This window comes from Hippoglossus hippoglossus, chromosome 20 (assembly GCF_009819705.1).
Source record: "Hippoglossus hippoglossus isolate fHipHip1 chromosome 20, fHipHip1.pri, whole genome shotgun sequence".
NCBI lineage: Eukaryota > Metazoa > Chordata > Actinopteri > Pleuronectiformes > Pleuronectidae > Hippoglossus > Hippoglossus hippoglossus.
In genome coordinates, this window is record NC_047170.1 from 5131619 (window position 1) to 5143655 (window position 12037).

General features: G+C 40.4%; 1 protein-coding gene and 1 non-coding gene across 6 annotated transcripts in view; one reads left to right on the forward strand and one right to left on the reverse strand.

Moving 5' to 3' along the window:
• LOC117754004 (partitioning defective 3 homolog) overlaps window positions 1–12037 on the reverse strand; it is a 342820-nt gene that overhangs the window by 314271 nt on the left and 16512 nt on the right. The window lies entirely within an intron of this gene.
• trnaw-cca lies at window positions 4105–4176 on the forward strand. The gene has a single exon. It is a non-coding gene; the product is annotated as a tRNA-Trp (tRNA).

The following is a 12037-nucleotide window of genomic DNA, read 5'->3' on the forward strand; positions in this document are numbered from 1 at the left end:
CCTGTTCAGTTACGGTCTTCGTCTCTGCCAGGTTTATCTCCGGTGTTCTCAGGTGGTTTTTTCCTGCCTTGTTTTTTCTCCAGTACAGTTTGAGTTTTGCTTTTGTTTCCTACTGGGGCTGCTCCCTGTTTTGTGTTTTTTGAATAAATTCAGTTTCATTGGACCTGCCTCCTGCCTTGCTCCTACATTTTGGATCCACCTGCTCTCTACACAAACCTTGACAAATACAGCAGTTTGCAGTATGACAGAAAGAAAGAAAAGGAACATCTGTTCGTGGATTTTAAAGTTTTTTTTAAAAATAATAATGAAAAACCCTAATGGAGTTGACAGAAAACAATTACGTGCATTAATTAAAAATTGATAAAAATGTAAGTGACTGTAATTATGCATGATTGGCAGTTAAAGTAACTTTTTAATGAGTCACTTACAAACAAGCACATAGATGAGGACTGAGACACAAGCTGTAGTCAAATCTCAGTGTGATTTTACACCAACAAATAGCATGTTGGCCTATATCTTAAAATCATGTTTATGTTTGTTAGCAACCTGTGCAGTCCCAGGATTGGTAGCCTGTTTGGGCAGTGAGTCAGTTTGATCCATTGTAAGACAAGTGTTCAAGTGTAGAAACAACAAGAGGGCTTCACACACACACACACACACAAACACATGTACTCCTTACGCACATTTACTGTCTTGGATCTGTAACTTTTTGGAATATGGGACGTGCAAAGTAACATGCATGATTTGTCAAATGGCATGCACTCGTAAAAAAAACATCTAAACCCATCCACTTCCATGAAGTTAAATAAGATATAACATAATTTATCCAAGACTTGAAGAAAGTCTATGAATTGTTCTGTAATATGGAAATGGATAAATGGCTTATTTACACCTACAAATTGATAAATCTGAATGAATAGGTGCCACTATTCTTTCTCAGATGCCAAACTGAAGCATCTTCTGAAAGACACAGATCTCTTGTGTTAACAGGACACTGTTCTCTCGTTGACTCTGACCTTTGACCTCCTCTGTATAGGAGAAAGCAAGAAGACAGTTTCCTTAAGGGCCATTAATAAAGAGTATATCTGTCAGCTTCAAACACTTTCACAATCAACTGACAGAGGGTGAAGGTGTCGTGTTACTGAAAGGGCATTTTAGTCTCAGACCCTGAGGGAGACGTCCCATCCAGGCCATCTGCTCAGCCTGAGACTGGGAAGAGGAACAGTCAGATTTGGTGCAGATGTGAAATATCAGCATAAGATGGCTATAAATTATCATGACGTAATGAACAAGTGACTTTCATGGTCTGTGTGTCATTTTTTTGCAGGCTTACATGCAGGGAAATGTTAAGGTTCATTTAGGGAAGACATTGAGAAGCGCAGACGGGCCAGTGCAAATAGGCAACAATATAGAATTATAAAAGACTATGACAGATCATTGACAATCACTGAGTAATAGAGTGCAGCTCGGACCACAATTTTTTTCTCTGAACTGGACTCAAAATTAGCTGCGCCCGACCTGAACCTGACAGGCATTCTGTTTTTTGTATCCGAACCCGACCAGAGCCTGAATTTCATTTCAAAATGTTTGTCTGAACCCAGTCGGACCCGTCCAGATCGGGTATCCACATTCTACTGAACAACAGAATAAATCCATGTAATTTTAAACTACTGAAGCAAAGAAAATCCTGCTTCGCCTGCCAGTTGCTACTTGAACACTGTCCAACATTGGCTATGAAATGCTGCAAATGACATTGAAAGTCAGTTTAGTCCCTGCATGTTAGGGCCTGCTGCTTCAGTTTAACAGTTTGAGCACTGCAAGACTCTTTGTCTACTTATAGAAGCAGCAGTCAGCACAATTTCGGCACACTTTTGTTTATTATTACATCAGCACAGAGGTTATGCTTGCCAGATGGGACCTCTAAATGAGCCAAGAGAAGCAGAGAGCACAGGGCGAATGACCACGAACAGACACAGCGGAGATGTCACGACACAGCTCTTTCAGAGTGCACATGTGGAACACAGATCAGTGTTTTGTAGGATTTGTGTTTGTATGTGAAGGAGCATCCCGGGATCTAAATGTGGTATGAACATCATCATTTGCTACATATTGTGTCCTGTTCATAGTCCTGTTCATGCTGACAAATAGTCAAACTACAATCGTATGGTATCTCTGGCAACAGGAATAGACTTCAGTCAGTCAGGAGAAGCGCAGGTGACACACACCTCTGTCATTGTATCTGAGGGATTGTGAGCCATCAGGATGGGTGATATGTTTGGAATGTGAAATACTATATGAGAGGAGTGGGCCATATTCTGACTGATGTGATCTGCATTTTGCCAGGGAACAATACATCTGATTACACTGGTTAAACAGTCTGTATAGAGCTGTAACGATTCTGAAACCAACATCATGATACAAATATCCACAATCTTCAATCACGATCAAGATAGAGAACAACAGAACCGTGATGCTCTAACTCACTGAACTATAAATACTACAACGTGTAAATCACAAAATGATTATTCTATTCTATGTTTGTTTTCTATTTCATTGTCACCTGACTTCTTGTGGCATGTGACTATTTAGGTCCAATCACGTTTAAGTGATCATGCCTGCACTTAACATTCATTAAGCTAATAAAGGATAATAACACTCTTGTTTTCACAAGAGGTATCAAATGAATGACATATCCCCCTAAACCCACAAAACTTGAAAAAGCTGACTGTTGGTGCTATCACAGATACCTGAAGTTGTTATGTTTCTCTCGTGAAATCCAAAATATTAAAAGACAGACTTAACAACTAGTTTCATGTTCTGACAGTTCTGCTCTTGAAAAAAATTTCAGATGGACACACTGATCACTATATCCCACCACATCATATGCCGGGAGGAATAAAACCAAGATATTTTTGAACCAATCTGTGGCTCAAATATCAGGGTGTGAAGTGATCAGTGGATTTGGATCATTACACCACCAGTGTGTACTCAGGTATTCACCCTAAACCCCCTAAAAACTACTCATTTCTAAATACTAGTTAAATATAGTTTTGTGACCATGTAATATGATCCAACAGAACATGTTGAGTCCAGAAACCCTGACGCACAAAACCTGTTTGTAGTGAGGAGTGTGTTGGTCATGGTTCGTGGAGAAGCAGCAGAATGTGACCATGAAACCCTCTCACACACTTCCCACTGGAGGGAAGAGTTTCCATGAGTGTGTGTGAGTGTGTTAAAGAACAACATATGTACAGCAGACATTGAGATCACAGCAGTGTAAAGACCAGCAGAAGGGAGTGGCGTCTCGTTGGGACGACCCACATGTTGAGACAGTGCAGCGTGCTCACCACATCTGTGCTGCAACTGCAGGGCACAAAACTAACTCATGTGCCCACTAAAGAGTGACCACTTTCACACGCAGCTGGTACAGCGCACTCCTTTCAACTGTAAAATAATCTCACATGTTCACTCAACATGTGTCCAACATGTCACTAATGCAATACAGCTACAGAAATATATGACTACACCAAAGACTCAAACCATGATAATAATCAGCTGGTGGGCCTTGGAAAGTTGATCCACCACAGCCAACCTGGAGTCCACACTGTCCACTTAAAATATAAATATGTATTATGGTAAGTCCTACTATTACTGATGAATTTAGAATATTAAAGCAAGCTTCATGGAATATGCAGGAATCATACTATATAGTGTAGTAACTTCACACACCACAGAAAACCTACATCACTTTATTTACCACATTTGCATTCAAATCTTGTATTTCAAGTTTTTAAACAGGCACTTCCAGGGAGTCTGCTGTAAGTAATTTGTTAGGTTGTTAGGTCAAGACTCAAGTCATGCAGCTCAGTCACACAAAGTAAAAAGCTGGGGGGTTGAAAGACAGTTTACAGCTCCACCATGGAAACTCACACATGTGACCAGTCTTATCTGACTTGACCAGAGTAACTATGCACATTTCCAAGATATTTTTGCATTTTTACATCTAAGGCCTCAAAAGGTTTCGTCATTAAATCAGTAGCTGACTAGAACCTTGTTTCCATTAAAGAGGAAAATGATAAAAAGATAATTATTTTGAGTGAGCAGGACCTCGTGGCGCAACGGTAGCGCGTCTGACTCCAGATCAGAAGGTTGCGTGTTCAAATCACGTCGGGGTCAAGCTTTTAAGACATAGCAAACAAATACATCAGCAAGGAAAAGCAATACCTCAAGGCTTTGCTCATGGTAGAACCTCAAATAAAGATCACATAAGTTATTTGCAAACTTGGACCACATATACTCTGGATGCTGCTGATTATCAACTTTAAAAGTTAGATGTTTCATATCTGTATGTAAAGATATTAGGTTCATCTTAAATCACTGACCCTAACATGATTTGAACACGCAACCTTCTAATCTGGAGTCAGACGTGCTACGGTTGCACCACCTCTTGAATCATACTTTATTATGATGATTCTAAAATTCAATGTGTCTGTTTATTATTTATGTGGGTCTGCTGTTGTGAAACTGCAAATCACCTTAAATCTGGGTGCTGCAAGGAATTGTGTGACCACGTTTTCTCCTTTTATATTGTGTAGTATTAATAACTGTATTATGCGCTACGGGAGATAAGAAAGTCAACCAGCTCTTATCATGGCTGCCACTTAAATACTTAAGATCATTTCATCCAAGCAGGAACCCTCCTAAGCAAAAAAGACTGAACCCCCCTTCTTCATCATAACTCTTCTTGTTCTTTTCTGATAACAGATCTTGTGGATGATCTGACAAAAGGCAGAGCTGTGAAAATGTCTTGTGCTGTGAAAGCCACAGCTGGAAGTACTTTACACCTCCATGAGCATTAAGTTAACCAACGTCAGTCAAGATAACTATCAAGAAGGTAAAGAGGATACTGTCCATCAACAAGAAAGATATGGAATAAGAAATTAAATCACTTTCACTATTAACTGAGATGATATATCATTGGTCATTAAGAAACCATGCTGCACTTTTTGAATAGATTATTATAAATTGGCTTTTGGTTAAAAAAAATGTTACAGTCATGTAATGGAAATGTTTTTTAACACAATAAACAGCATTGTCAAGAAGTTTCCAATCCAACAGAAACTACTTATTCTTCTGAATCTTTGTCAGGAAAAAATACACACAGAGACAGATAGAACAGGGAAGGGGCATGAAGAGAGGAAAGTCATTTTCCAAACGATCACTGTGGCAAACATCCAAAATCCACAAACACTGACATCTGAAACTCTGAGCCACAGAGTTACAGAGCGATGGACTCAAAAATACATAAGAAGTAAACAAAGGGAGGGAAAACTGTCTAAAGAGAAAGGGAAAAGGAGAAAGAAAGCCCAGATGTGGGGTTGTATCTGTAAGGAGCTCAGCCCAGCAACTGCTGGACGAAGAAACATGTAGGGCGCTGAACAGAGGAATTACAAAGGCCAATATATCAAGAGAGGAATGGTGAAAGAAGAAGTCAAGTGAAGTCAGGTAACGAAAACTGAAAATATCCACAGGGATGATCCTGGCGTGCACAAATACTGCCGTGCCGTGCCATGCTGTAACTGTTGGATTTACTGGTATTAGGCTGAACTACTTTATGCTAGGTCTGCCTGATAAACTGCAAACTGGGGGGGTTAATATTTGATCAATCTTTCTTTATGTATATAAGCCAACATCTTTGTCATTGACACCTCTACACTGCATGGGTTACATTAACACTGCATATAATACACAATAGAGATTCCCAAGCTTTTCAGCCCCTAACCCCAAAAAATAACCAGTGCCAGAGACTTGTGACCCCATAATGATATCACCGCCCAAGGTTGCAATGTTTCCTGTGGTGCTATAAACTGAGCTACTGTAGCTGGTGCTAACCTATGGAGACAAAGGAAGTAGATTGTTTAGCTTTTGTAACAATTATGTTTTTTAATTGTTTTTAAATTGTATTTGATTTCTGGAAATTGTCCTGCTGCCCTCCCTTTGGACCCCTTGTTTGGGAACCAGTGATATAAAGTACATAGAACTGTACATGCCCACTTCAGTCACCTGATTTCCATTTTTTCTACTGAGCAGAACACATTATGTTATAATATAAGAAGTCTTCCACATCCAGTCTTCCCCTAAGCCTACTTCCCCTAAGCCTACTTTACTATAGTATACTCTACTATAGAACATAAACTGGAATAATGAGGTCAAACATGACTTACTTAGCCATTTCAAACCAGCCGGGTCAAACCTCATGTCCACATGCCACACTTACCATTGTGCACAGCGAACAGGTACTGTGTCTCACCATTACACCTCCCCACTGAGTGACAGAGGAGTTTGCTTCTTGGCTGGGGAAATGCTCATTGACCCTGCACAGGAAACAGGCGACACATAGGAAAAGTACTTGAGCCTGCAGAGAAGCAACATCAGTGTGAAACTTTCATGTAGACTAAAAAAGACAGGGAGAGGACACTGAAGAGTGAAAGTGAGGAAGAGGGAAAGGAAGGAGGTCAAGGACTAAGGATGTGATTAATATATTCATGGGCAGAAATAACAAAGAGAGGAAAAGAGGAGAGTGAGGGCAGCCAGTTACCTCGCATGACAGTGGGGTCATGTCTCACTGTACATATCTAGACTGTATGACTAATTCAAACCTCTGTGGGAGACACAGGAGTATAAACTAAAAATCTATCTAACTAATCAGTACCTGTTAACCTTCAGTGGATGAAACCAAAGGACTGCAGCTTCAAACAGGAAGCCTCTCTGAACTCAAACCTCTACTAATTGTAAACTGACCAAAACTGTGCAAAGCAAAGATTTGAGACAAAGTCTCCCTGTCAAACAAACACTAACAGGCAGATGGATGAACCCACTGAAACTTCACGGGCAGACACATAAACGTCCTGTTGTAAAACTGAAAGTGAACTCAGTGAAATGGAGTAATGCCTTCAAAGATCAGAGTTTAAAATGACTATGCTTCTTTTTACTTTCTTACTTTGTGTCACTTTCTTCTCAATTAGCCGGGCTGATAATAGACTCGTCCGCCAGCACCTCATTGAAGAAACTGTTAAGTACCAACTGAATTGCTTCTTGTTTGTTTTAAAATCTAAAAGCCAGCCAAATGATGTGTCATGCAAACACAGGTAAGAGCATGACGTAACCCAGATGAACTGAAACCAGGCCAGGATTGTCACCAGGAAGTTGGTGAGTCTCTCTGGGTTAATGAACTTCCTAATGTCCTCTTTTCATTTTGGAACAGAACATAATATCCTGGTTGAATAGAGATGCCTCACACATTATGCAGATGTCAGTCACAACTATTCAGTCAAATGCTGCTGACTACTGCGGTACGATAATTAATTTGCCTCTCTGTACTTATACATTCAGCAAAAGCTACCAAATTCAATCCTGTTTTCATTTAGTCTTGCTTTCAGACATTGGGAAATCCAGCTTATTAAACACACATTATCAAGTCTGCTCAGATTTATTGAGATCATAAAGAATTATGGGATAATTACTGAATCATCTCCTCCCAAACTCATGAGAAACTATTACTTACTATACTATGATGTAAAAAAAAGGCTAATTCTATTTTTTCCAGATGAATGCAATCTGCTTCTGTATCATGGCGTTTCCACAGTGTCAACTCTGAGAGCAGCAGTAGGAAGAAACACACATGGCCAATAAGCAAGTCAAATGTTTTTCTGTTCACTGTCTTGACACTTGGCAGCATAAACGTGTCCAAAGCCAAAGGCTGACAAAGACACCTGGCTCACACACACTGTCAGCAGCCTGGTAGTGTAAGTGTGCAGATGAGTTTGCTCGCTTAGTGTCGCTGAAATAGACTTCCAGCATTAATGTCATCATTCCAGAGTCCAGACTCATCAGTGTGGCTGGTACTAAATGCTGGAATACAAAGTGAGAGTCTGAAGTCACATCAGATAATTAAGACTGACGGACACCAATGCTCCTTTTTCCAATTCCCTCCAAAACGCAGGGTTATTATTTGTGTCTAGTAGGGCTGGATGATAAAAACAATATCAATAATAAATTATTTATTAATAAATAATCACATTGTAATTTTTAGCAATAGCAATACGACAAATGCTCAATAAATATTGATATAATTATTCACTATCCGAACACAATGGGGAGTTCTGACACATTATTGATCTACATCAGACTTGTAAAATGTGTTTGCTGTTTATCAAGATATTAAATCATCAACCTTCACTCAAGAGCAAAAGTTTCAACTGTAAATAATGTGACATTTATCATAAAATTATCATTATTTTCTTGGCCACATTGCTTAGCCATTGCATCTTGTATGCAAGACATACCACAGCCTTCTGTTTATTTGCATGCATCTATTTATGTGTGCCTGCATTTGCTTAAAGCTGTGCATATGACTTTTGACACTAATACAACAGATAAACACTCAAGCCGTCAACACAAAGAGACACAATTCTTTAGGCTTGTCTCACTTCTAGATTTTATGATCATTCCACTCACTTGCCCTGTTGCTGGGGTAAACAAAGTTCGTCTCCAAAAGAGAGAACTCCCTAACCTGAAGAACAGAACGCATCCTCCTTGTGGTCCTACTTTGTGAACACGCTGATTTTCCCATGTTGCCCTTCTAATGGCAACCGACTCTTCCAAACATAACGGCATTATATTTAACTTTCAGGGAACCCACCCACGACTAATGAAGTGTCTGTGAAGAGAAGATTGGTGCTGTTCAAGATGTGCACTAAAATAGAGGGTTTGCATGTGAAATGATCAGTTCTCCACAGCAGTAGTTTAAGAATTGAAACCGGACAATCCTCCAACCTACCACCGTCCTATCTGCTTCTTTCTCCTGTCTACTAATGGACTAACCATGCAACCTTCAAAGCCTCAGAATAATGCACAAATGTATTCTCATGTCTCAGCATGATCAACCATCATGCGCTTAGCTTTTATTTCTTCATGTTTATGTACATAGTTACTAAATGTCTCTGATGGCTTATCAACATAAAATCTGACATTTTTAAACCTATGATACAATACACAATCACCTCTCAATAGATGAACTGTGAGCCACAAGAAAAATAGACTGGACAAAAAGATGATAGCCGGAGATTAAAGGAAGAAAAGAAAACAAGAGACAGAAGCAAGACAGAAAAATACAGAAGACATGAGTGGGCAGGATCTAAATGGAGGATAGATTAAAACAGAAAGGGGTAGAAGAAAAGAGGGAGGACAGGAACTGGAGCTGAGGAGAAGGGAAGGAGGTGGAGAGAGAATAAAAAAGATGTTGAAAGAACGCACCAGAGGCTGTGCTGCAAGGTTAAATCTAATGAGCTCAGTGTTTTTATCGACAAGTAAATTAGGAGAGTTGAAATTTTCACACACACACACACACACACACACACACACACACACACACACACACACACACACACACACACACACACACACACACACACACACACACACACACACACACACACACACTAGGTAATCTCAGGACCTGCTGATGCTTGAAACAAGACTGTAATGTAAAATAACCTCAACACATCTCATTTTCTTTGGCTGTGCATGAAGACACGAAGACACTAAGCTGACCTGTGGGATCACTTCAAAACATTTCAGAGCTACAACTGTGAAAACATAGATGATTCCACGATTCCAAGTCCCATGGATTTTACTTCTGTAGCTTTGTTGTTACTGCATCCAGTCTATTCCATTTTTAAACTTGTTTTGCCTACGTCTCGTTTACTCTATGATTTGCCATGACATAATGCAAACACTCCTCCAACCTACAATTGCAGTTTAACTGCCTGCCCCCCACCCCCCACACACACACACACACGCACTGCTCCGTGCCCTGCCTCTGTCCAATACTTTCAATGAAGCTGTTCTCATTAACGTCAGTGAGTGATGGAGGAGAGCCCCATCGATCTCTCCTTGGGACCACCAGTGCTGAGTGCCGGGTGTGAGAAGAGAGTCACTGAAGAGGAAAAATGGCCATGTGTTGCCCCTGACTTCAGAGTCACAATGCGTCTCTGGGTAGTGGCGGTGGAAGACCTCTCTGCATTCTAGTTAAAAGGGTGAAGAGCAACTGTAAATAATGCTTCGCTGATCCAGATACTTTAAAGCAGAAGGACTTATGTGGCACTTTGAGTGTGTTTACCTCCAACTGTCGACCCATGCTGTGTATCTTTCAATAATTAGAGACCAATACAAGAACCAAACACCTCTGTGTTAAAGAACCGGTTTTGTTTCCTTCTATCCTTATCCTGTTTTTTCCTGGATAAAACTGACTCGGATAAAGCAGGACATTGAAACAGTTTGTCAAACTTAAGGTTATTCATCCAAGGCGGCTCAAAACTTTCAATGTAAAGACTGTCTTCTGAAACTAAGCTAGTGATTACATGTAGATTGGTGTAACACTGCTAACATCTACCCCAAAGAGGGTTGTTAAACAATTTGACAGCCATACAAATCAATTTGTTGAAAGGTTTTCTCCTCCTTGACTCCAAAACTGAGCTTAATACGGTAGCATACTTAAGGAAGACCTCAAATCTGGCCCTGGATCATCTGAGAACTTTTTCATGAGAACGCTGCAGGCGATAGACAGAAACAAGGCGATGAAAGTTTGAGTGGCTGGAGGAGGGGTGCTGGGAAATCTATTTGGTTGACAGACAGTTGAAGCTGACAGTAAGAAACCGGCTCGACCAGGTCATTCACCTACACCTGAAAGCGCATACACAGACACACACGTAAACACACACCCACGCACTCTCTCCAGGCTGCTATAAACACATACTGATGACAAACTGTGTATCTGTTAGGAGGTTGGAGTGTTTGACAGATGTGCTGTGCAGATGGGGGATGTTTACACACCCTTGCTTTGTAGAGGCCTTCACAGTCATTAGTATATGAGCAGAATCACACACAAATACCTCAGAGGGCTTACTCTGTTAGTACGGTACACAGTGACTCTGTGGTGTAATGTGAGCTAAGATACCTAACACCCACTGCTAATCGGCCTCCTGCAAATAATATCAACTGGGCTGCTGCAGCACCAGTCCTTTCTCTGAATATGAATGAAAAAGCAAAGACAGTGAAACCTGCAGTTAAAGCAGCAGTTAACACAGACAGCTTAATATAGAACTGTACTGCTTTACTTGTATAGTTTAGGCTGAAAGTTTTACTACAATACTTAGAAGATGTGGACCACTTTTCGATACGATTCAGGTGCATGCAATTGATATGAAATGATATATGCCAGGTTCATTTTTATCAACCCATAAAAAGCATACACTTATTTTGCAGCCTTTAATTTCATTCATTCATATTGCAAGGTGTCTCATGTGCTTGGCTGTGATGATGTCATAGGGTCACGGCTGGGAAGACGATGATACAGTGGCGAGTGTTGAGCAGCTCACGTGCCTACATTGGTTGAGAGGTCCGTAAACTCCACCAAAATGGCCTGGATATATCTATTTTATTGTATATATTCAAAACAAATTGTATTTAGAAACATCTCTCTCTCTCTCTTCTATTTTTCAAAAACAAAAAAATCCATGTTACAGTGAGTTACAGTCTTAATTGAATGCAGTAGGTGCACTTCCATTCCTTCACCATGAGCTGTCAGTGTGAGCTATCGATGTGAGGGATCTGTTTGCAGGAAACAGATGCTACTTGGAGGCTGGCTGCCTCCCCCAGGCATTACTGATCCCTAATCATAGGGTGTGAGATGGTTGGTCTGTCAGTGGCAACTCAGCATCCTCACAGCCTCAGAAAAGTGAAGGGCAGAGACGCATCTGCTATCAATGTACTGTAACTCTTACCCTATAGCAGCAACAGAATAACCCACGCCGATTCCTAATGACATCGTCACGTCTGGCTCAGTTGTTTCTCAATTGCTTCTGGGCAGAGGTTAAGATACTCTAGTAGGCTACGGACATTTACTATTCATAAGACAAAGCAGTCCATTTTCTACCCAACATCAGGGAAATGTGAGCTGAGCTAAACTTGAAAAAAT